General features: G+C 38.2%; 1 protein-coding gene and 1 long non-coding RNA gene across 8 annotated transcripts in view; one reads left to right on the plus strand and one right to left on the minus strand.

The window, feature by feature from the left end:
• SNCA (synuclein alpha) overlaps positions 1-21831 on the minus strand; it is a 145646-nt gene that overhangs the window by 9543 nt on the left and 114272 nt on the right. The gene's annotated exons all lie outside the window — the stretch shown is intronic.
• On the plus strand, positions 1894-19870 carry LOC112825412 (uncharacterized). The gene is made up of 5 exons (XR_003208684.2): positions 1894-2025; positions 2636-2763; positions 18204-18270; positions 19295-19348; positions 19745-19870. It is a non-coding gene; the product is annotated as an uncharacterized lncRNA (long non-coding RNA).

A 21831-nucleotide genomic window follows, 5' to 3' on the forward strand; every position in this document is an offset into this window, starting at 1 on the left:
TTCTCTGTATTTCTTGGATCTGAATGTCTGTCTCTTTCCTCAGATTAGAAAAGTTTTCAACTATTATTTCTTCACACAATTTTTTGCTTCTTTCTCTGTTCTCCTTCTGATATCCCTATAATGCAAATGTTAATTACACTTGAAATTGCTGAATTTCCTCAACCTGTTTTTTTTTTTTTTTTTTTTGGAGTGAGAGAGAGTGAGTGGGGGAGTATAGGCAGAAGGAGAGAATCTTAAACAGGCTCTCCACCCAGCACAGAGCCTTACACAGGTTTGATCTCACAACCCTGAGATCACAACCTGAGCCACAATCAAGAGTCAGCCGCTTAACTGACTGAGCCACCCAGGTGCCCCACAACCTCTTCTCATTTTCAATTTCTCTTTTTGCTGTTTAGCTTGGTTTCTTTCCCTTACCCTGTTTTCCAGATCATGGATTCATTCTTTGCATCCTCCAACCTGTTATTGATTCCCTCTATTATATTTTTTTAATTTCAGTTATTGAGTTCTTCATCTCTGACTGGTTCTTTTTTATATTTTCTATCTTTTTGTTGAAGGTCTCACAGATTCTCCACTCTTTTTTCAAGTCCAGTGGATATCCTTATGACCATTACTTTGAATTCTCTGCCCGGCATATTGCTTATCTTATTTCATTTAGCTCTTTTACTGTGATTTTGTCCTGTTCTTTCATTTGGAACATATTCCTCTGTTTCCTCATTTTGCCTCACTGTGTTTGTTTTGATGTATTGGGATGGTAGTTACGTCTCTTGGTCTTGAAAATAGTGGCCTTATGAAGAAGTCCTGTGGCACCCGGTAGCACAATGTCCCCTGGTCACCAGAACCAGGCATTTCAGGGATGTCTCCTATGTGGGCTGTGTATACCCTACTGTTGTGGCTGAGCTGCATTTGCCTTCAGTCCAGTGAGCTGCAATGACCCACTTCCCTGCTGTGGATGCACCAGTCAAGATGTGGCATGTCAGCAGTCAGGCTAGCTGTCTGCAATCAGTCTGTCTGCCACAGGTGCACATGCACCAAACAGCAAAATGCTCTCCTGGTTGGGCTCCTGAGAGGCTTTCAATGGTGGGCAAGGTTGGCAGTCAGACCAGATTTCAATACCTAGTCTGTCTGCCAGGAATGCAGGTGCACCAAAAGGCAAAGCACTATCCCTGAACACTCAGTTTAAAAGCTCCGCTGCTGGAACTGTGGGTGTGCTAGTGTATTGTAGTTTTCTTCCCCTCCTGCCAGGGAAGGAATCATTTTGGAATGGCAACAGCCTTTGCTGGAGCTACTTACAGGGTGTGTTGGGGCAGGAGCTGCTTTGGAGGGATGCCCTGCTAACACAGGTGACTTAGGGTGGGTCTGCAGGGGAATGTGGGTGCCAGGCACATCGTGTAGCAAGAGAGGCGGAGAATGTTCACACTGATTCTTGCAAGTGTTCAGCTATCTCGTATGGGAGATAGGAAGATAAATGGTACCCACTGGCATTTTTGTTCTTGGATAAGTCTCCTCAAGATCCCTGCCCCTTCAGCACACGTTCTGAGATTAGTAAATAACTCTCCTTCATATATATCACAGCTTTTACTTAAACTGCTGTACCTATGTTTTTTCTCCTCTGGGTTATTTGCTATGCTGGTTCTTTAAGGGCAGAGCCTCAGGTTCATATCACCCTCTAGCTCTCCCAAAACTAAGCGTGCTGATTTTAAAAGTACCTGGAGTTAAGCCCCACTGATAGTAAAAGCTCACAAAATGTGCCCCACTTGTTTTCAAAGTCAAAGGGACTCATCTTCCCAGTGCTAATCCCCCCTCTCTGGGGTGGGGTTTGGATCTTGTTTCTTCTGTTTGTGATGTCATCCCCCCCTACCCTGCCATTTGTGATTAGTCTCACTGGGGGTTTGGTTCCCAACTATCTGCATCTTCCCCTCCTATACTCTTCCATGTGGCCTCCTCTTTATTAACTGTGGAAAGTCTATTCTGCAAGTCTTTGAGGTAACAGATGTAGCTGTTATCTTGGTGTGTCTAAGGGACCAGGTGAGTTCAGGATCTTCCTACTCTGCCATATCTTCCTGATCTCCCAGATTCTAGATCTTTTGTGATGTTGGGCAAGTTTCTTAAGCTTTTTCTAAGCACCAAATAGCCTTAGTGAAAAAAATGGGGCAGCAATTCATCTTTTAACGAGGAGGAAAAAAAGATACCATTAATCTACTATTAATATTTAGGTAACTTTTAGTGATAGTCAAGTATGAGAAAAATAAAGTAAACCTGTTGTTAAAAAGAACCAAAGGCCCAAAACAGAATCACTTATGTTAAAGACCCATGTCAGTAAACCAAGTCTTAATACCTAAACTAACTGCAGTTCTAACACCCCCAAGAATACAAATTTAACCAGCATACTAATTTCCTCATCTACACTAGGAGGTAACCTGCTATTAGACCATTTCTGTTCCCTTTAGGAGTGTGACCTTGCCTAAAACAATGCAGTCACTGTTAATAATTTCTTCCCCCCACCCCATTCCCTCTCTGCCTTTAAAAATGTTTTCTTTCCTACAGCTTGATGGAACTCCATTCTATTTGCCTGACTCACTGAGTAAAGCTAATTAGATCTACAAATTTGCTCAGTTGAATTTTTTTTTTTTAACAGATTTGGTTGCAGTATTGACAATTAAAGTGAACTTCTGACAGCCTTCAAGGACAACAAGAAACAGAGGCACAATGCCTCACCAATCCTTTTGAGTTCATTGTCTTTTTCACCATTTCTGAGGGCCATTGGTGAGTTCCTCTCAATATGAGCTCTGTTCTTTTTGCATCGAGCTTCCAATCTAATTTGCTTTACAGTCTAGAGTTAATGGGCCAGTCTAGACTGACAGGAGGTCTCTAACCAGCCCTTGTTTCAGTCTACAATTTCAGTTGGAATCCCTTCCTCAGTTCCAACTCCAGTCTCCAGTAGTGGAGTCTGCTGATTTAGTCCACATTGGGAATTGCTGGTGGTGCATGTAGGAACTTCCATTGGCAAGTCCACAGATTTCTTAAATCCAGCCCTTGGTTCTATCCTCAGATTCCACATGGAGAACTGCATCTGCCACCAGAAGTTCTTAATTTGTTTGGCATCAGTCCAGAGTCTTCATTCTTTGAGGTCTTCCGGTTTAATCCTTTTCCCAGTACCAAGTTCTTTTCCTACTGTTGGTGTCCATGGTTCTGTTTCCTTGGTAACTATTGGTTTCTGTTAATGGGCACATGAGGTAAAGGCTAATTGTTAAAGGGAATCTTGGATGCCAAAAACCTGCAAAAATTCGTGGGCATGGGTTCAGCATTTAAGAGCTGTTAGTTTACACACCACCTAACTCAAAGACTCCCATGTTAGGATAAGTTGGTTACACAATGGGTTAGATAGACAGTAGATCACCCACCCACTTCAAGAAAGCTTCTGTGCAACCAGGTACACTGTAAAACATGCATAATTCCCACCCCAGCTGCATATGCCTTTTAGATATTAGTTTGCCTCTGAGAAACCCAAAGACTTGGCTAATGGGATCCTTAAACTCTAAGCAGTCAAGCACACCACCGTCCAGCATGCCTGCTTTTTTCTAAAAACCATGGGCTCAGAATCTGTGAATATCTACAGAAATGGCAAAATTTTGCTAAAAACTATCTAGAATTACAATGGCCGTTATGAGGAATGTTTCAATTATATAAGATCCCCTTTAAGGAGTGTACTTGAAAGTAAAGCCTTCAAAATTCTAAAAATAGCTTCATTGAAAATTTCACTACAAAAAAAACTGATAAAAAATTAAAAAGACGCAAGAGGTAACTAATAGAGAAGACTATAAGACTCATGTAATTCTCAGTACTTCCCTCTATCATTTCAATACTCCTCCTAGTCCTCTGTCTGAATTGCCTTAACATGACCATAAACATAAGTCCACCAAGTTAATAACCTTACAGACACCCCCCCCGTTATCTATCTTAGAATGAGGGCCCCACGTAAATTTTGCATTATCGTATCTGTCTCATGGTTAAATACTTTTAAACAACAAGGCCTCTGATTATATACTTATGTGTGTCTAGTATAGAGTGTGACATTTTCTACTTCTGGATGGTATTACTAAAATTTGTAAAGAGCTCTGTTTAATTCGCCTAAAAATAAGTACTTCTAACTTAAATTTTTTAGAGAAAATCTCAGAAACATAAAAGAAACTAACACAAATGCTTGTCAGATTCACAAGACCTGGGAAAATATTCAGTATTAAGGGTAATTTCAGGTTGCTGGTTTATTATAATAGACATATCTTAGACTTATCAACACTGACTATAATGCAAACATAACTTTTTATTCTGCCTATGTTTACTAATCAAATAGGTTCATGTTGTCTCTGTTGCAAAATTAGTCAGAAAAAAAAAACCCTTAGAATTAGATTTTGTCTAATGTTTCAAATCTAAACATAATTAAGAACAAGTAAATTGAATAGGTGTAAATAAAAGTTTTAGGTGAATTTTTAACATCATTTCCTCAAATCATTTTGGTAACCTGAAACTTTAGAGTTTTGCTAAGTGATGAGTTAAGTTAAATTCATTAAGTGTCAAGATTATTTCCAAATAAAATACTAAAACATTAATCGCTGAAAATAGGCTTATTTACTTTTTGCTTACTTTTACAGAGGAATCAAAAATATTTGCACCTATTAGTAAACATGTTTTAAACCACATTGAGAAATTTTCTATGAAAAAAGCAGAAATCATAAAAGTATGTTTCTAGAAATAGAAACAGTATGTTTGTCAATTCACAGAATGCCAATGTAAAAGAGCATTCATAATTGTTTACTTCTTAGTGAAAGTCCCTAAGAGTTGAAAATTCTAATCAATATATGTAATTAACGCTACTAGGAAAGCACCTCCGTATGCAAGAAAAGAAAGATGTTTGCTTTTGGTAAAGGAAGGTATGAGGAATGAAAATATATTCTAGTTAAGGGGAAAAAAAGCAATTTTGGCATAAAGTAAGGCTGCTTATTTAAAGAGGAAAAACATAGGACAAAATCCAAATGTAAAAAAGAAAGTTGAAGAAGTTTGTGGAAACAAAATCTGTGAAAAGAAATTTTAATGTATAATCAAGCTAAAATTAATATGAATTTATTTAAGAATGAGTTTTAATATTAAAAGTACACAGCTGGGCGCCCGGGTGGCTCAGATGGTTAAGCGTCTGCCTTCAGCTCAGGTCATGATCCCAGGGTCCTGGGATCGAGTCCCGCATCAGGCTCCCTGCTCCTTGGGAGCCTGCTTCTCCCTCTGCCTCTCTCTCTCTCTCTCTCTCTCTCTTTCTGTCTCTCATGAATAAATAAATAAAAAGTTTTTTAAAAAGTACACAGCTATAAAACTAGAATGTGGCTTTTTTTCTGTTAAAAGAAAAGTTTTCTTAGATTATTGGTCTGGTCATTGTTTACAATTTCTAATTAAGGTTTTTTGTTTAACATAAGCTGCTTAGAAAAATAAAGATTGTATGTTTTGTATTTATTGGGTCTTTGATTACTTCATTTTTTTTTCCTTTTGTTTTTTGAAGGAAAAACAAACTTTTTTGTCATTGTTTTCTGAAGGGAAAAAATCCTTCAGAATCTTTTCAATTTTAAAAGAGCTAAGGCTTAACTTCTAGGGAAGATGGTGAAGTAGGAGGATTCTAAGCTCCCTTGTCCCATAGATACAACTAAATAATACTCACATCAGTGTAAATGACTCAGAAAATGGCACAGACTGGCAGAACAGACCCTCTACAGCTAACTGTAGAGACGAGGGCACACTGAAGAGGCTAGGAGGAGCTGACACTAGTTAGGAGCCAAACTAATGCACAAGACTGTCCATGGGAAGGAGGGACCATGCTGGCATGGAGAAAGGAGAGAGAGATCCTCTCACCAGGCACCCCAGACACAGGGAACCCACATGGGGAACATGAATACCTGTAACATTTAGCTTTGAAAAGCAGAGGGGCCTAATTTCATGAGTTCTTACAAACAGCAGGGCTTAACACCTGGAACTTTAAAATTGAGCATGCTTGGCTCTGGGAGAGCCAGGAAAGTGGTAAGAAACAGTCCATGCCCTTAATGAGATAAGACAACAAAGAGCCCCATGGAGATACAGCAGAGAAGAAGCAGTTTGAAAATCGCCTGGGGTATATAAAGGAGGGATATTTGTTTACTAATCTCAGAGTTTATGCTTGAGGGGCAGGGATCTTCGGGTGACTTATGCAAGAACAAAAGAGCTGGCAGGTGCCATTTCCCTACCTTGCCCACCAACCTGCAGGATACACAGACAACTGCAGGAACCAAAAAGGTGCCACCTAACAGGGTGACCTGCCATTGTAGGCTTCTGCAGTTCATCCAACCCTGCCAGCCTCAGCAGGAGGTTTCCCGGGTGGCTTCAGGTCCCTTCCTGCAGCAGACCTGCACAGACATTGCGCGCACTGTGCGCGCCACCCCCACACTCTCCTGTGAACTCTCCCATTGCAGCCCTGTGGCAGGAGGTTTCTAGGTGGCTTCAGGTCCCCTCCTGCTGCAAACATGCACAAAGCTCACTAACACTGCACGCCCTACTGCTGTGTTCTCCTATGGACCTGCCCCCTCTGATATGTCCTTGGCCAGAGCCTGGCCAGAGTCTATCCAGAACAGTGGCAGTGTGCAAGCAGCCCTGAAGGGGCCAGCCCCACTTCAAAGTGATTCCTGCCCCAGGGAGAGGGGAAGATAACCACACAGGCCACTCTGACAGTGGCCCCAGCAATGGGCTTGGGGGCAGACACGTGATCTGACTGTAGGCCCTGCCCAACAATGCAAGCTCCTCAGGGGGTAACACAAGGAAAGTGCCCTGCAGTTTGGTACAACCACAGCTCTAGCAAATGCCTAATCTGACTCAAGCCCAAGTGCCACATATGAGCCCACTAACAAGACAGGGACCAAATCCTGCCACAACAGGCAAAGAAAGACACTGCAGACAACTAGACTGAAGGCAAAAGTTCAGCCACAATAGTAGAGCATGCACAACACACATAGGAGACACTCCCGAAGCACCAGGTTCTGGGGAACAGGGGACATTGCACTGCAGAAAGCTACAGGACCTCTTCCCCATAAGGCCACTACTTCCAAGAGCAAGAGATGTAGATGACTTTCCTAACAGACAGAAACAGACACAGAGGTTTAGACAAAATGGGGAGACAAAGGAATATGTCCCAAGTGAAAATGAAAGAACAGGAAAAAAAAAAAATCACAGCAAGAGAGCTAAATGAAATGGAGATAAGTAATATGCCTCACAGAGAATTTAAAGTAATGGTCATAAAGATGCTCACTGCACTTGAGAAGAGTGGAAGACCTCAGTGAGACCATCAACAAAGAGAAAGAAAACATAAAAAAGAATGATTCTGAGGGAAAGAACTCAATAACTGAAATTAAAAATACGCTAGAAGGAATAAATACAGACCAGAGAAAGCACAAGAGCAGCTCAGCCATCTGCAGGCGAGAGTAATGGAAAGCAAGACAATAGACGTAGAAAAGCATTTGACAAAGTACAACATCCATTCATGATAAAAACCCTCAACAAAGTAGGTTTAGAGGAAACCTACCTCAGCATAATAAAGTCTTATATGAAAAACTCATAGCTAACATCATCCTCAATGGGAAAAAAAATGAAGAACTTTTCCCCTAAGGTCAGGAATAAGACAAGGATGTCCATTCTCACCACTTTTATACAACATAGTATTGGAAGTCCTAGCCACAGCAATCAGGCAACAAAAAGAAACAAAAAGCATATCAGTAAGGAAGAAGTCAAACTTCCACTATTTGCAGATAGCACAGTACTCTATATAGAAAACCTAAAAGACCCAACCAAAAAATACCACTAGAGCTGATAAACGAATTTAGCAAAGTCGCAGGAAACAAAATCAATCTATAGAAATCTGTTGCATTTCTATACACTAATAATGAAGAAGCAGAAAAAGAAATTAAGAAAACAATCCCATTTACAGTTGCACCCAAAATAATAAGATACCTAGGAATAAACCTAACCAAAGAGGTGAAAGACCTGGACTCTGAAAACTATAAAACACTGATGAAAGAAATTGAAGATGACACAAACAAATGGAAAGATACCCCATGCTCATGGATTGGAAGAACAAAGATTATTAAAATGTCTATACTATCCAAAGCAATCTACATATTTAATGCAATCCCTATCAAAATATCAACAGCATTTTTCACAGAACTAGAACAAACCTAAAATTTGCATGGAACCACGAAAGACCCCAAATAGCCAAAGCAATCTTGAAAAAGAAGCAAAGCTGGAGGTATCATATTTTTAGACTTCAAATTACATTACAAAGCTGCGGTAATCAAAACTTCATGGTACTGGCACAAAAATAGAGACAAAAGAAAACCCAGAAAGACTCTCACAACTCTATGATCATTTAATCTTTGACAAAGCTGGAGAGAATATCCAATGGGAAAAAGACAGTCTCTTCAACAAATGGTGTTGGGAAAACTGGACAGCAATATGCAGAAGAATGAAACTGGATCACTTTCTTACACCATACACAAAAATAAACTCAAAATGGATAAAAGACCTAAATGTGAGATCTGAAAGCATAAAAATCCTAGAAGAGAAATAGGCAGTAATTTCTCTGACATTGGCTATAGCAACTTTTTTTTCTACATAACTCCCCTGAGACAAGAGAAACAAAAGCAAAAATAAACTATTGGAACTACATCAAAATAAAAAGCTTCTGCACAGCAAAGGAAACAACCAACAAAACTCAAAGGCAACCTACAGAATGGGAGAAGGTATTTGCAAATGACATATCTGATAAAAGGTTAGTATCCAAAATATTATAATGAGCTTATATAACTCAGCACCCAAAAAATAATCCAATTAAAAAATGGGCAGAAGACAGGAACAGACTTTTCTCCAAAGAAGACATACAGATGGCCAACAGATACATGAAAAGAGGCTTATCATCAGTTTTTGCAAATCAAAATTACGATGAGATATCACCTCACACCTGCCAGAATGGCTGAAATCCACAACACGGGAAACAACAGGTGTTGGCGAGGATGCAGAAAAAGAAACCGTCTTGCACTGTTGGGGGGGATGCAAACTGGGGCAGCCACTGTGGAAAACAATATAGAGGTCCCCCAAAAAGCTAAGAATAGAACTATCCTTTTGATGTGGAAATGTTGGGGTTCAGAACAAACGGCCAAGAAAGAATTCTTGAGACGTCTTCGGTGCAAAAAAGTGGTTTTATTGAAGCACGGTGACAGGACCCCAGGGCAGAAAGTGCTGCAGTGGGCTCATGAGGAGTGGCTGATTATATACGTTCAAGTTGGGAGGGCGCCAGGAATAGTACAAACCTCCAAGGTATTTTGGAAACAAGGTTTCCAGGACCTGGAAGGGGCTAGCTATTGTTAAGAAAAGGTCATTTATTAGTGTTAGGTAAAAACTCAGTCATGGGACCCTTCAGATGTATATCAGCGGACCGTATGTTTGGAGGATGATTGCTAACATATATCTTGGGGGGTAGAGTAAAGGAAGTTTCCAAAAGAATTTCTTCATGTTTCAGATAGACTCATAGAATCCTGGGGTGTCGGGCTAAGATCGCCTTTTGCCCTTAGCAAAGCATCAACATTGAGGCAGCTGAGCTCCCAGAGGAAGGTCACTCTGCCTGTTTCAAGGACTTGTCAATAGGTTGTGAGCAGCAAGGAAATTTAATTTTTTTTTCTTTTGCCTTTGTTTCCCACATCACTATGATCCAACAATTGTGCCACTGGGTATTTACCCAAAGAATACGAAAACACTAATTCAAAGGGATACATACATCCCTATGTTCATCACAGCATTATTTACAATAGCTAAGATATGGAAACAATCCAAGTGTCCATCAATTGATGAATGGAAAAAGAAGAAATGTACACACACACACACACAGAATATTATTCAGTCATAAAAAAGAAATCTTGCCATTTGCAATGAAATAGATGGAGATAGAGAATATAATGCTAAGTGAAATAAGTCAGACAGAGAAATGACAAATACCATATGCTTTCACTCATATGTGGAATTTACAAAACTAAACAAATGAGCAAAGGGGAGGAAAAAGAGAGAGAGAAAGAGAGAGAGAGAGAGAGAGAGAAATCAAGAAACAGATTCTTAACTATAGAGAACAAACTGATGGTTACCAGAGGGGGGGTGGGTGGGGGGAATGGGTGAATAAATAAAAACTTAAAAAAAATCATGTTATTCCTTCTGGTCCAAATTTAAACATATTAATTTTTTATTCTTTCTCTCCTGGGCATAAGTATTTTCTTTTTACTTTTCTCATTTTACATCTTAAGAACGTGGCTTGACTTTCTGCCTGTCTGGGACATGCAGGTTGTCAGTACTTTTTTTGACTATCTTTGGGATTAACGACAGATATTGAAAAAAAAATAGTATCTTTTACACCTTTTTTGAGGATGCCTCTTGGGTCCATGAAGTTGTTTACACTTGATCTTAGCCAAAAGGCCGAGAAGCGATCCATGAAGTTGTTTAATACTGCCAGAAATATTTACTGTTTGTCCTAGCTAAAACCTGACAAGATATTTTAAGACTTAACGACTCTATAATCAGAAATTTGGCCAAATTGGAAGCTGATATTCAGAACCTGGTATAAAAAATTTTAAGCGCTCTCACCTCAGGTGAATGTACCCAGAAGAAAAGAAGACATTCTCATAAGTGGATGGGTGTGTCAGTCCTTTGATAGCATTACACAGCAACCCAATTCTTTGAGGAATTAAAAACAGCTGTCCTTATTTTACAAGTCTAGTCTTACAGGACCAGAGGTACGATTACAGAACCAATTCAAAGACACAAATATTTTTTTTACCAATTCCACAACCTCTCCTATTTATCTCAAAATGCATAAGTATTATAAAAATCCTGGTCTTGAGGGAAGGAGAGTCATTCTAGAAAGTGCTTGCATTTTTTTCCTGTGCTATTGAAATGTAAATGTTCAGTGTCCTACCTGGTCTTTTCCAATGAACTTAGTTCATCTCTTTAAAATACAAATTCCAAGGAGGTAATTTTTATCAAGAAAAAACAAGGGGGAAAGCCATTTAGAACTTGACTTGCCAAGGACAAATACAAATCTTGTCTTCTCCACAAATACTAAAAGAAACCGTTAGCCATGTAGGCCAATAACCTTAAATTCAAAAACAAACTCATCCAACATTTATAACCAGTAAATTTTGTATCTATTTCATGGCAGTGATTTTAAAATAGAAGCTATAAGGTCTGCCTCTGTCTGTATGTTTATGTGTGTCTATATATGTGTTGTAAATGTGTTTCTACCTCTGGATGGTATTGATAAAATTAATTTGTAAGAGAGGACTATTTCATTGGCTTGAAGGCAGGCTTGTCTAAAGATAGGCATTCTTTAACTCAGGGGCAGAAACTAACCCAAATGTTTTTCAAATTCATGTGATCTGAAAAAATATTTGAAATAAATCCTAAAGTTGATAGTTTAATTAAAACAAACATGTTTTTAGAGTTACCAACATTATATATAAAAATTTTAGTCTACTTGAGTTTAGTAGCCAAATAAATTTGTTAACTCTTACAAGATCTGTCAACAACAAAAATAGCTTAGGATAATGGCTGCGTAATGTTTAATAAAGTTTTTGTAAGTAACCTAAAGAGTTAAGAACAAGTAGATTAAATAAAAGACCCTTGGAAATGTTAACACTACATTTGAAAATTTTAAGAGACATGCTTCTAGAAGTTTTAAAATGTATTCATAAATTTGAAAATTTTAAAAATGCTGATATGACCATTCACAACTGCTTCTTAGTTTTCACTAGAAATCAAGGTCTTTAAGGGTTAAAATTCTAAATACTATATGTAATTAAAACTACTTAAAATAAGGGAAACCTCTCTGTATGCCAGGAAAGTAGGTTTTCAGGAAAAAAAAAAAAGAGGTATAGAAATTAAGATGCATTTTTTGTTGAGGGAGAAAAAAAGTAAATTTGTCCTGAATTGAGGCTAAAGAGAAAAAAATAAAGGACAAAATCAGAATATATAAAAAAAATTGTAAAAGGTTTATGAACAAGAAACCTTTAAAAAATTAATACGTGGTCAAGCTGGCTAAGATTAAATAAATTTATTTATTTTTTAAGATTTTATTTATTTATTTGACAGAGAGAGAGAGAGAGAGTGCACACAAGTAGGCAGAGTGGCAGGCAGGAGAGGGAGAAGCAGGCTCCCTGCTGGGTGGGGAGCCCAATGTGAGGCTCAATCCCAGGACCCTAAGATCATGACCTGAACTGAAGGCAGACATTTAACCACCCTGGCTCCCCTAAATGAATTTATTTTTAAAATAAGTTTTAATATCAAAATAAGCTGGTGTAAAGATAAAATTTGGTTTTCTCTCTGTTAAAATGACAGTTTTCTTGGACTTTTGGTCTGTTTTTGGTAAGATTATTGTATAAGATTCTTTACCTTTTGATTATTAGGTTTCATAATGATCTGTGATCCTATTTAGATAAGTGTTTTTAAACCCTTTTTTGGGTATTTTTGACAAACTTCCAAAATCAAGTTCTTTTAAAAATGCCTGTTTTATCTAGAACATTCCAAAATATTTGTCAAACAAATTGGACATTTGATATGTAATTTACATGGAAGCATTGCCATATAAGTAATACTAAGCCTTCTTTATATTATATTTGTAGGATTGTGGCACATGTAGTTAAAGTCTATTTTCCTGCAAAAACAGCCCCTTATTGCCAGATTTTTGCCATCCTAATGTCCTTGAGACATGGCAATAGTCTGCTTCTGAATCAGAAAAACTGATATGGACAAATAATGGCTGTAAATTCAATGAAACCCCTGCAACTAGACTTCATTAAACAGCTACTTAGTATGGGTTATCAATATGTTCTTGTTATTGTATATGCATTTTCTGGATGGGTTAAAGCCTTTCCTTGCTCCAAGTCTGATGCCCTTACAGGAAAAACAAAAAACTTAAATGTGTTTCCCACTTGAAGTGTATTTTCCACTATCTCCAGTGATTAAGGCACCCACTTCACCAGACTAATCCTAGAAGCCTTAACAAAAGCTTTACCAACTTGAAATTCTATCAGTGTTACAGCTTTTTGCTGATCCCTTGTTGTCTCATGCTAGTATGATCAGCTACTATAAGTCTCTAATGTTTTATGCTCAAGCCAGCCATCAATAAAGAAGGTTTTCTAGATCCTATTTTTTCTTTTTGTAAAATAATTATTTTTAATTAACATATAATGTATTATTTGTTTCAAGGGTACAGGTCTGTGATTCATCAGTCTTGTATAATACCCAGTGCTTATTACAACACATACCTTCCCCAAGGGCCATCACCCACGTAGATCCTAATTTTAAAGGAGCCTGTTGGTCATCCCCTGGAGTGTTGTGGGTATTCTAAAATGTCATCAGAGGAAGACAGCCCGTGAGCCCCCACTGAAAGGGACCTTAACAAGTGCCCCTGACCACTGACCCTGCTCCAAAACTAAAAGATGCTAGAGACCTCTAAATCAAATCCACAGGAAGAGAAGTAGCTGACATGGAGGTAGACTGCTTCCACTCAAGTTGCTGGATTAAGACTTCATACTGTGAACATAAAACCCCTTCTCCCTCTTTTCCTTTCTTTTCCTCTGGCATTGGCCTAGAAAGATAACACCCTCATCTGTATCTCCCAGGCCACTGCTAAGGCAGGGACTAACATCTTTGATTTCAGGCTAGGAGAAAATCTAAATGTGCCCCTAATTTTTCACAAGCAACATAATACATCTTATTAGTTGATTCTCCTAAATTTACATTGTTGAGTTAAAAAGGACCTCTCAGGAGGCTTTTGAGACTCAGGACTCACTCCTTTTGGCAGGTCCTTTTTTCCTTGGCTAGGGATAAATATAAATGAAGCTATAATCCAAAATATCTCCTTAAAATTATTGCAGAATCTTCTAAAGCAATAGCAGCTCAACAAAGATCCTCAAACTCTCTAGCCAAAGTTGTTTATGATAATAGAATAGCTCTTGATTATCTTGTAGGTGAGCAAGGAGGTGTCTGTGTTTTGTCCAACACCACTTGCCATACCTAGATTAATGCTTTTGAGGAAGCTAAAACTCAAATAAGGACAAGCTGCTTGGCTTTAAAAAGGTGACTCCTTTCATGGGGTTTTTCCTTGACTTATTTGATTTTGATGGTTGGGTCTTGGGGACCATGGTTCCAAAATATACTCTAAATATTGGGAATCATCCTGCTTATATTAATCATAATGATCTCCTTGGTGTATTATATTCTCTCAGAAACTTTAAATGTATGTTTGCAACTACTAACCACCAAGCAACTATGACTGGAACATCTAAGGAACAACAACAAAAATTATCAACTTAAAAAATGTCAACTGGAAAATGTGACCTATGAATATCACAGAGGTTAAGTAAAAATGTCATGGCCTATGGCCACCTCACCAAGGAGGAACAAAAGCTGTGAGAGACACTAATGTTTTAAAGTTTGATCACATCTGTCAGTTAAGCTGAGTCTGCTGAAAAGGCGGGGGGGGGGTGCTTGTTAGGAAGAAAACCACAGGCCCAAAATGGCATCACTTCGAAGAATTTCCCAAAGCATGGCTTGATACCTATTCTAATTGTTGCTTCAACCTCCCCCAGAAATGTAGTCTTAACCAGTCAGGAATATTTCAGTCAGTGCCAATCAATCTGCCAATTGGTCCTCTTCCTCCCTCAAAAAAAGAGGTAATCTGTATGATAAAACACCTTGCTTTCCCCCCAGAAAGTGGCTTCCCCTAAAATAATTCTTTTGCTAATATCCTTCTTGCCCCACCCTCCTTCTATAAAAGCCTTTCATTTTGTGCATCTCCTTGGACTTCCCCTCACCCCCATTTGCTAGATGGGATGCTGCCCCATTTATTAATTGTTTAACAAAGCCAATTAGATCTTTAAAATGTGCACAGCTGAATCTTAGTCATTTAACAAATGGAAGAAAGAGGGTAAAAAATAAGCATAAGCAATCAAAAAAAATCCCAAGATATTCAATAACTATCAGCATATAACAAGAACAGGTTTATGCTTTCAAAAACCTTTAACTCATTAAAGGCATAAATATATTGTGTTTACATGCCTGACTGCTGGGCTTTTTAAGCATTGTTTTCTGGAGAATGAGATTATTGAATACATTAATTTTTTTTTTGAGAGAGAGAACAAGAGCACTCACAAGTGGGGGTGGGGGATAGGTGTGGGAGAGGCAGAGGGAAAGGGAGGGAGAGAGAGACTCTCAAGCAGGCTCCACGTCCAGAGCAGAGCCCAACAGGGGGAGGGAGGATTCAATCTCAAGACCCCAAGACCATGTCCTGAGCTGAAATCAAGAGTCAGATGCTTAACCAACTGAGCCACCGAGGTGCCTTAGTACATTAATATTTTAATAAATTATTAACTGTAAAATTTTTAAATAACTGTTTTACCTTAAATACAGTGGGGACAGCTCACACAATTACTGTGAGGCACACTATCCTTAGCCACATCTTCCCTAGAAAACTTGGTCTTAGGTTTAGTAATTTACTCAGAGTTAAATTGGCAGAGGTGACTTCTGACTGTGCTCTTAACCACTATTCTGAAGTTCTCCAAGAGTTCTGACATTCAAATGTTTTTATTGAAATGTTTATAGATTTCAGAAACTGAGAAATTAGATCTTCTATCATGTCCCTATGTCCAATCTATTCTTTAAGACTTAGTTAAGAGTCTATTCCTGGGGGCACTTGGATGGCTCAGTTGGTTAAGCATCTGCCTTTGGCTCAGGTCATAATCCCAGGGTCCTGGGATCGAGTCTCACATCGGGCTCCCTGCTCAGCGGGGCGTCGGTTTCTCCCTCTGCCACTTCCCCTTTCCCCCTACTCATGTTCTCTCTGTCTCTCTCTCTCTCGCTGTGTCTTTCTCTCAAATAAATAAATAAAATCTTAAAAAAAAGAGTCTATTCCTGGTAAATGAAATTCTTATAATTTGATTTCTGAGACCTATCAAAGAATTTTATTTATAAACATTATATGTTCTATGGGGCCATTGCATCTTTTATATTATAGAAGTTTACCCAGAAGGAAAAACAATATTAGTTAAAGCACAGGGGAGAATTGTCTCTATCAAACTACTTTGGGGGCGCCTGGGTGGCTCAGTTGGTTAAGCGGCTGCCTTTGGCTCAGGTCATGATCCCAGGGTCCTGGGACTGAACCCCACATCGGGCTCCCTGCTTCTCCCTCTCCCTCTGCCTGCCACTCTGCCTACTTGTGCTCTCTATCTCTCTGTCAAGTAAATAAATAAAATCTTAAAAAAAAAAAAAACTACTCTGATGAGTGAGTCACCTGTGTGTAGAAAGATCCACCTTGAAGATGTGGCCAGGAGAACTAGTGAAAGTCAAGGAACTAGTGGGGATGAAGCGACAGTGTAAAAGATAGGCCTACTCTTGTGATGGTTCCTGCTATGTAAGTAAGCAAAATCCCTTAAGGACAAAGATAACTGATATTCAGTTTCCTATTTTCTGTTGAGTTCTGTGCTGCAAAATCATTTCACTGCCCCACCCTGCCCCTCACACATAGCCTGTTGTCCCAAAGTCTTCAATAAAGTTTACTACACAGTGATCAGAATAGGAGGCTGTGGGATGAGAAAGGCACAGAATAGGTAGGAGACAGGTTATTTTATGGAAAAAATTAGAGCCAGAATTGACAAGAAATCTAATCTCGTATTAGAATTAGAATTATCATGTATGTATTTTGACTTTCCTGTACTAACTGTACCTTGGGTTAAACAAATAGTTGGTGAGTACAAGTTTTTCTCTCTAATCTGGCTAAGAAAGGAAAAATAAAGTATCATCATTTTACAAGGAAACTCGGCAATGATTGGCAAAGGCTGTGAACATGACATGAAGAGAGAGAACCACATATTCTGTGTTCCTTATAAGGTATCCTTACCCAACATCTGAACTGGATTCACATCTATTCTCAATCGGAAAATTTACAGCAATGTAGCAGCTGAAGAACATGTTCACATTAGATACAACTCACAAAATTTCTGACTCTGGGGAGTGATATAAAACAAATAACATAGCTACTTCAACAAAGTAAATCTCAAGGAAAACAAAAGTTTTGAGGATAAAGTAGATGAGAGAGTATCAGAAAACTGCATCTTAACAATGTTTTCTTCTTTTCTTTAAGAATGTTATTTTATTTTTATTTGAATCCTGATTTAAGCAAATATGAAACTGCTGGGGAAGTCTGAATACTGAATAGGTATTTAATTAAAGAGTTATTTTTTAAATATGAAAATATATGAGAGTTTTGCATTAAAAAGTGTCTTTAACTTTTAGAAATTAAGTAAACATTTGATTATTTAATCATCATAAAATAGGTATTTGCTTTGAAATTATCCAGGTTTGGGTGGGGAGAAATGGATGGAGTATAGAAAACAGCATCTATTAGTTGATGATCAGTTGTTTATGTCATTTTTCATATCAAATGCAATACAATGTACACATTCATTTCAATAATCTCTAACCCTGATATGTTTTTCAGAATATGACTTTGTGATCTAGATCTGTCAACTCCATGTATTAATAGATTTTTAAGCTTACTAAAATATTTGGCAGCTATTCCAAAGAGAATACTGCAAGAAACAGTTTAATCACTAGATATAATTTTATCCTTAACTTGTATATTTACCATTTTATAAACTTATCTCTAAAAACCTTGAGTATTATCTAGAAATATCTCTTAATAAATTCCAATTCCAATTCCACTTTAGAACTGTGCCTAATTATGCTTTGAATGTTAAATAACATTAAGATTTTGTATTTATGGATATTAAGGACTTGTTTTCAAAACATAATCCCTCTCAGAAAATACAAAATTCAGCTTCTGTTCATTTTTTACCATAAAAAAAATACCAGTATAACAAATGCTGAACACCTTTGGTGTTCAACCAAAGGTTGAAACAAAAAACATTTTGTTCCCAAGTTTTCATTATAATGTATCAAGCCAGAATATATTAGGGTAATAAAATACATGAGGAAAAAATGGCTAGATTATGGCATATGCCTGCATGTTTAGGAAGAGAACTTGTGTGCAAAGTTCAATAGAGTATATAGATTCAGTAAGAGAATACCTTTTTTTTCTCTTATAGGCCCTACCTCCAGAGGATCTGTGGTTTCTTTTTTCAAGTGAGATTGTCTTAAGAACAATGAAATAGAGTAAGTTTAGTATCTTACTTCTGTGTATAACCCATGGACAACTCAAATGGTTGTCAAAAATATTACAGTGGAGTGGCCCTCCATTGCTAAGTAAAGGTACAGACTTAGAAATGGCTGTGACCTCTTCCACCCTAAAACACAAACTCAAGTTCTTTCTAAACTAACCTGTTATGTCATACAGCTGATATATAACCGATTACCAACTGGGAAGTGCAATTCTAGGAACGTGAAAGTGAGGGGAAAGGGAAGCAAGCAAAGGAGGGATGCAAAGCAACAACACCATGAGGAGAGAGTCCTGGCTAACTGCCCAGCTTGCTCTAAGGCAAGGGCATGAGCACCACCCAAAGTGCGGTTGCATCCCCAGCAGGTGGGTAGCAGCCTCCCTGACCCTCAGTACTCTATCTTTCTTTTGGTTATGGAAGGGGATAATTCCCTGTATTAAAACTTCCATATTTGGAAAACAGTAGAGTCTGTTTCCCTTGGTCAAACTGTGATTCAAAAGGCAACTCAAATTTCATTAACTTAGCTTAAATTTACATCTGTTTTGTTTCACACTGTTACATAACTTTTGGTTAGCATACTTTTCTTTATGAATACAACTATACATATGCTAATGAATTTTATGTTTTAGTCACGTTACACTTAGATATGTTAAGAAACAAGACAACACCCCAAAATGAAGTCACTTAGGTGAAGTTCCACGTCACCAAACCAAGACTTAATTAGAGTTTCAGCTCTCCTAGACATGGAATCTTAAACCTGGCCATCATGAATCCCTTGAGCAGCACTAGTTAGGTTAACTGCCTCCTAGACCCCTGCCATCCCCTAAAGGAAAATAACTTTACTTACAGCCAACCTGCCTTTTGGCTAAAGTATAATTTCTTGTTCCCACTCCGTAATTCCTGTGTCTTTTATCTTGTACAGTGAATGGAGCTCCTTTCTAGTTCAGATGCTGCCTGATTCAAGTCAGTTTTTGCCCAAATAAACTCTTACATTTTTTAATATGCTTTGGTTTATCTCTTAGCAGTTCTATTGCCAGAAGCAGGAACCAAAGGAGACCTCTGAAAGCCCCAGACAAGTAAGTAAGCAGGCAAATGGACTGAATGTGCCTTTTGTTCCTATTGAGCTCACTATATTCTTGCCATGTCTGGAGGTCATGGGAAGTCCCTTTTGAATCCTAGCTCTGCTTTCAGACTTTGAGCATTTCTTTTTCTGGAATGGACCTAGAAACTGACTGGAATCGAACTAGGTCTGAGTTAAGCTAGACTTGGTCCAGTGTGAGGCCTCAGGTGAATAAAACCTTATTCTAAGGCTGAACAAGCAGGTCAATCTTAACAAAGATAATCTAAGTGACTACAGTAGAGAAGTTTTAACCTAGATAATTTATCCATTTAGGAGGTGCCGTAGAGGAAAAGGGGTCTCAGCCAAGCATTCACCATAAAGAATAGAGGGAAAATTATATTTCCTCTCTTAGTTTCAGGTGACCAGGATGAGACTTGCTAGGATACCTCACTCCAGACAAGATCCTACAAAAAGTGGCAGAAGTCAACAAAGGGTGAGAATTCTCACCAAAGTCATTTCTCCCAGATCTCTGTCTGTAGGAAGGTAAAATTTCACATTGTCCCTTTCTTTCCAAATTCAGATTGGAAGTAAAAAAAATTAAGAATGAGGTCTTTGAATTGTGACTCATGAATTTGCTTTCAGATACCTGTGCTTTGTTGATCTTTTCTCTCCCAGGTTTAACTTTTGCCTTCTTGTTTGTCTTATTTTATGTACTGAGAACTTGGCTTGGCAACCTTCAGGTTGGGGACTCTAAAAATATGGCTGGACAGAAATGCATGTTGCATTTATATATGTGTTTATGTATGTCTACATATGTATGTTATAAACGTGTAATTTTTTCTATCTTCAAATGATATTGCCAGAATTAATTTGTAAACAGCTCTATTTAATTGGCCTGAAGACAACCATTTATATAAATTAAGTATGCTCTCAGAAATATAGAAACTAATCCCAATGTTTTTCCAGGTCACAAGACCTAGTATAATCTTTAGTAAATAGAAACTAAACATTGTTAGTTTAATTAAAACAGTCATGTCTTTAGGGTTATCAGAATTAAATATAACAATTTTATTCTACCTAGGTTTACTAAAGTCAAATAAGCTCACATTGTCTCTGTTATAGAATTTGTTAGCAAGAAAGATAACATAAAATGAAGGTTAGTTGCTTAATGTCTCAAAAAATTTTCATGACTAATCTAAACATAATTGTTAAGAACAAGTAAATTAAATTTATGTAAGTAAAATTTTACAAATGGAATTTTCAACAATAACTATGCTTTATCATGTGTTCAACTTTAAAAAAGTTTTCAAGATCTTTTTGGTAATTTGAAATCTCAAAGTTATACTGAGACAAATTAAAATGCGTATTTGTTGACTATGTAATTTCCAAATAAGATAAAATACTAAAACATTAATTACTGATCACAGGTTTACCCACTTTTGGCCTCCTTTTACAGATGAACTAAAGGTAATTGGGTCTATTAATAAACATACCACATTGGAAAATTTACTATGAGAAAGAATATGCTTCTAGAAATTATTATATATATTTATAAATTTGCCAGTCCACAGAATGCTGGTGTAACAATCCACAACTGCTTTGACTTCTTAGTTTTCACTAGGAATGAAAAATTCTAAGAGTTAAGAATTCTAATCAATATGTTTTGTTAAAACTACTTAGAAATAATAAAGGTGAAAGGAAACCACCATACATGAAAATTTGGTAAGGAAAGTAAAATGATTGTTTCAGAATGAGAAAGAGGAAAAAGCATAGGACAAAATCTGATTGGATATGCAAAAGTCGTAGAAGGTCTGTGGAAAGGGAATCTTGGAAAAGGAATTTTATGTGTGATCAAGCTGGCTAAAAATAGAATGGATTTTTTTTAAATGAGTTTTAATATCAAAAATGCACTGGTACAGGAGGGGGAGGAGCAAGATGGCAGAGGAGTAGGAGACCTACATTTTGTCTGGTCCCAGGAATTCAGCATGATAGGTACCAAACCATTCTGAACACCTACGAACTCAACAGGAGATCGAAGAAAAGAAAAGCAACAACTCTCTGAACAGAAAAGCGACCACTTTCTGGAAGGTAGAACGTGTGGAGAAGTGACTCTGAGGCGATATTCGGGAGGGTAGACGGTGGGGAAGGGGGCCTTCCACAGCCGCTACTGGCAAGTGATAGAGCTGCAGAGCACAAAATCGGAACTTTTAGAAGTCAGCTCCGCTGAGGGACATCACTCCAGTGGCTAAGCGGGGAACACTTGTGGGGACAGTGTGGTCTCAGGACTCTCGGGGTCACAGATAGACCGGGGGTGCCTGAGGGCGGCAGAGCTCCCCGGTATCGGAGCAGGGAAGCCGGGGGCAGAGATGGAGACATGGAGCAGGCTCTCAGCTCGGGGTTGCCATAAACTGTGATCCACAGCACAGTTGGGCCACTGCTCCTCCAGCAGGGACCCAACAAGCGGCAGAACAGGGAGACTCCCCTCCCTCCCCTGGGAGG

This window comes from Callorhinus ursinus, unplaced genomic scaffold (assembly GCF_003265705.2).
Source record: "Callorhinus ursinus isolate GAN/ISIS: 27379988/994484 unplaced genomic scaffold, GSC_fseal_2.0 scaffold4, whole genome shotgun sequence".
Lineage (NCBI taxonomy): Eukaryota > Metazoa > Chordata > Mammalia > Carnivora > Otariidae > Callorhinus > Callorhinus ursinus.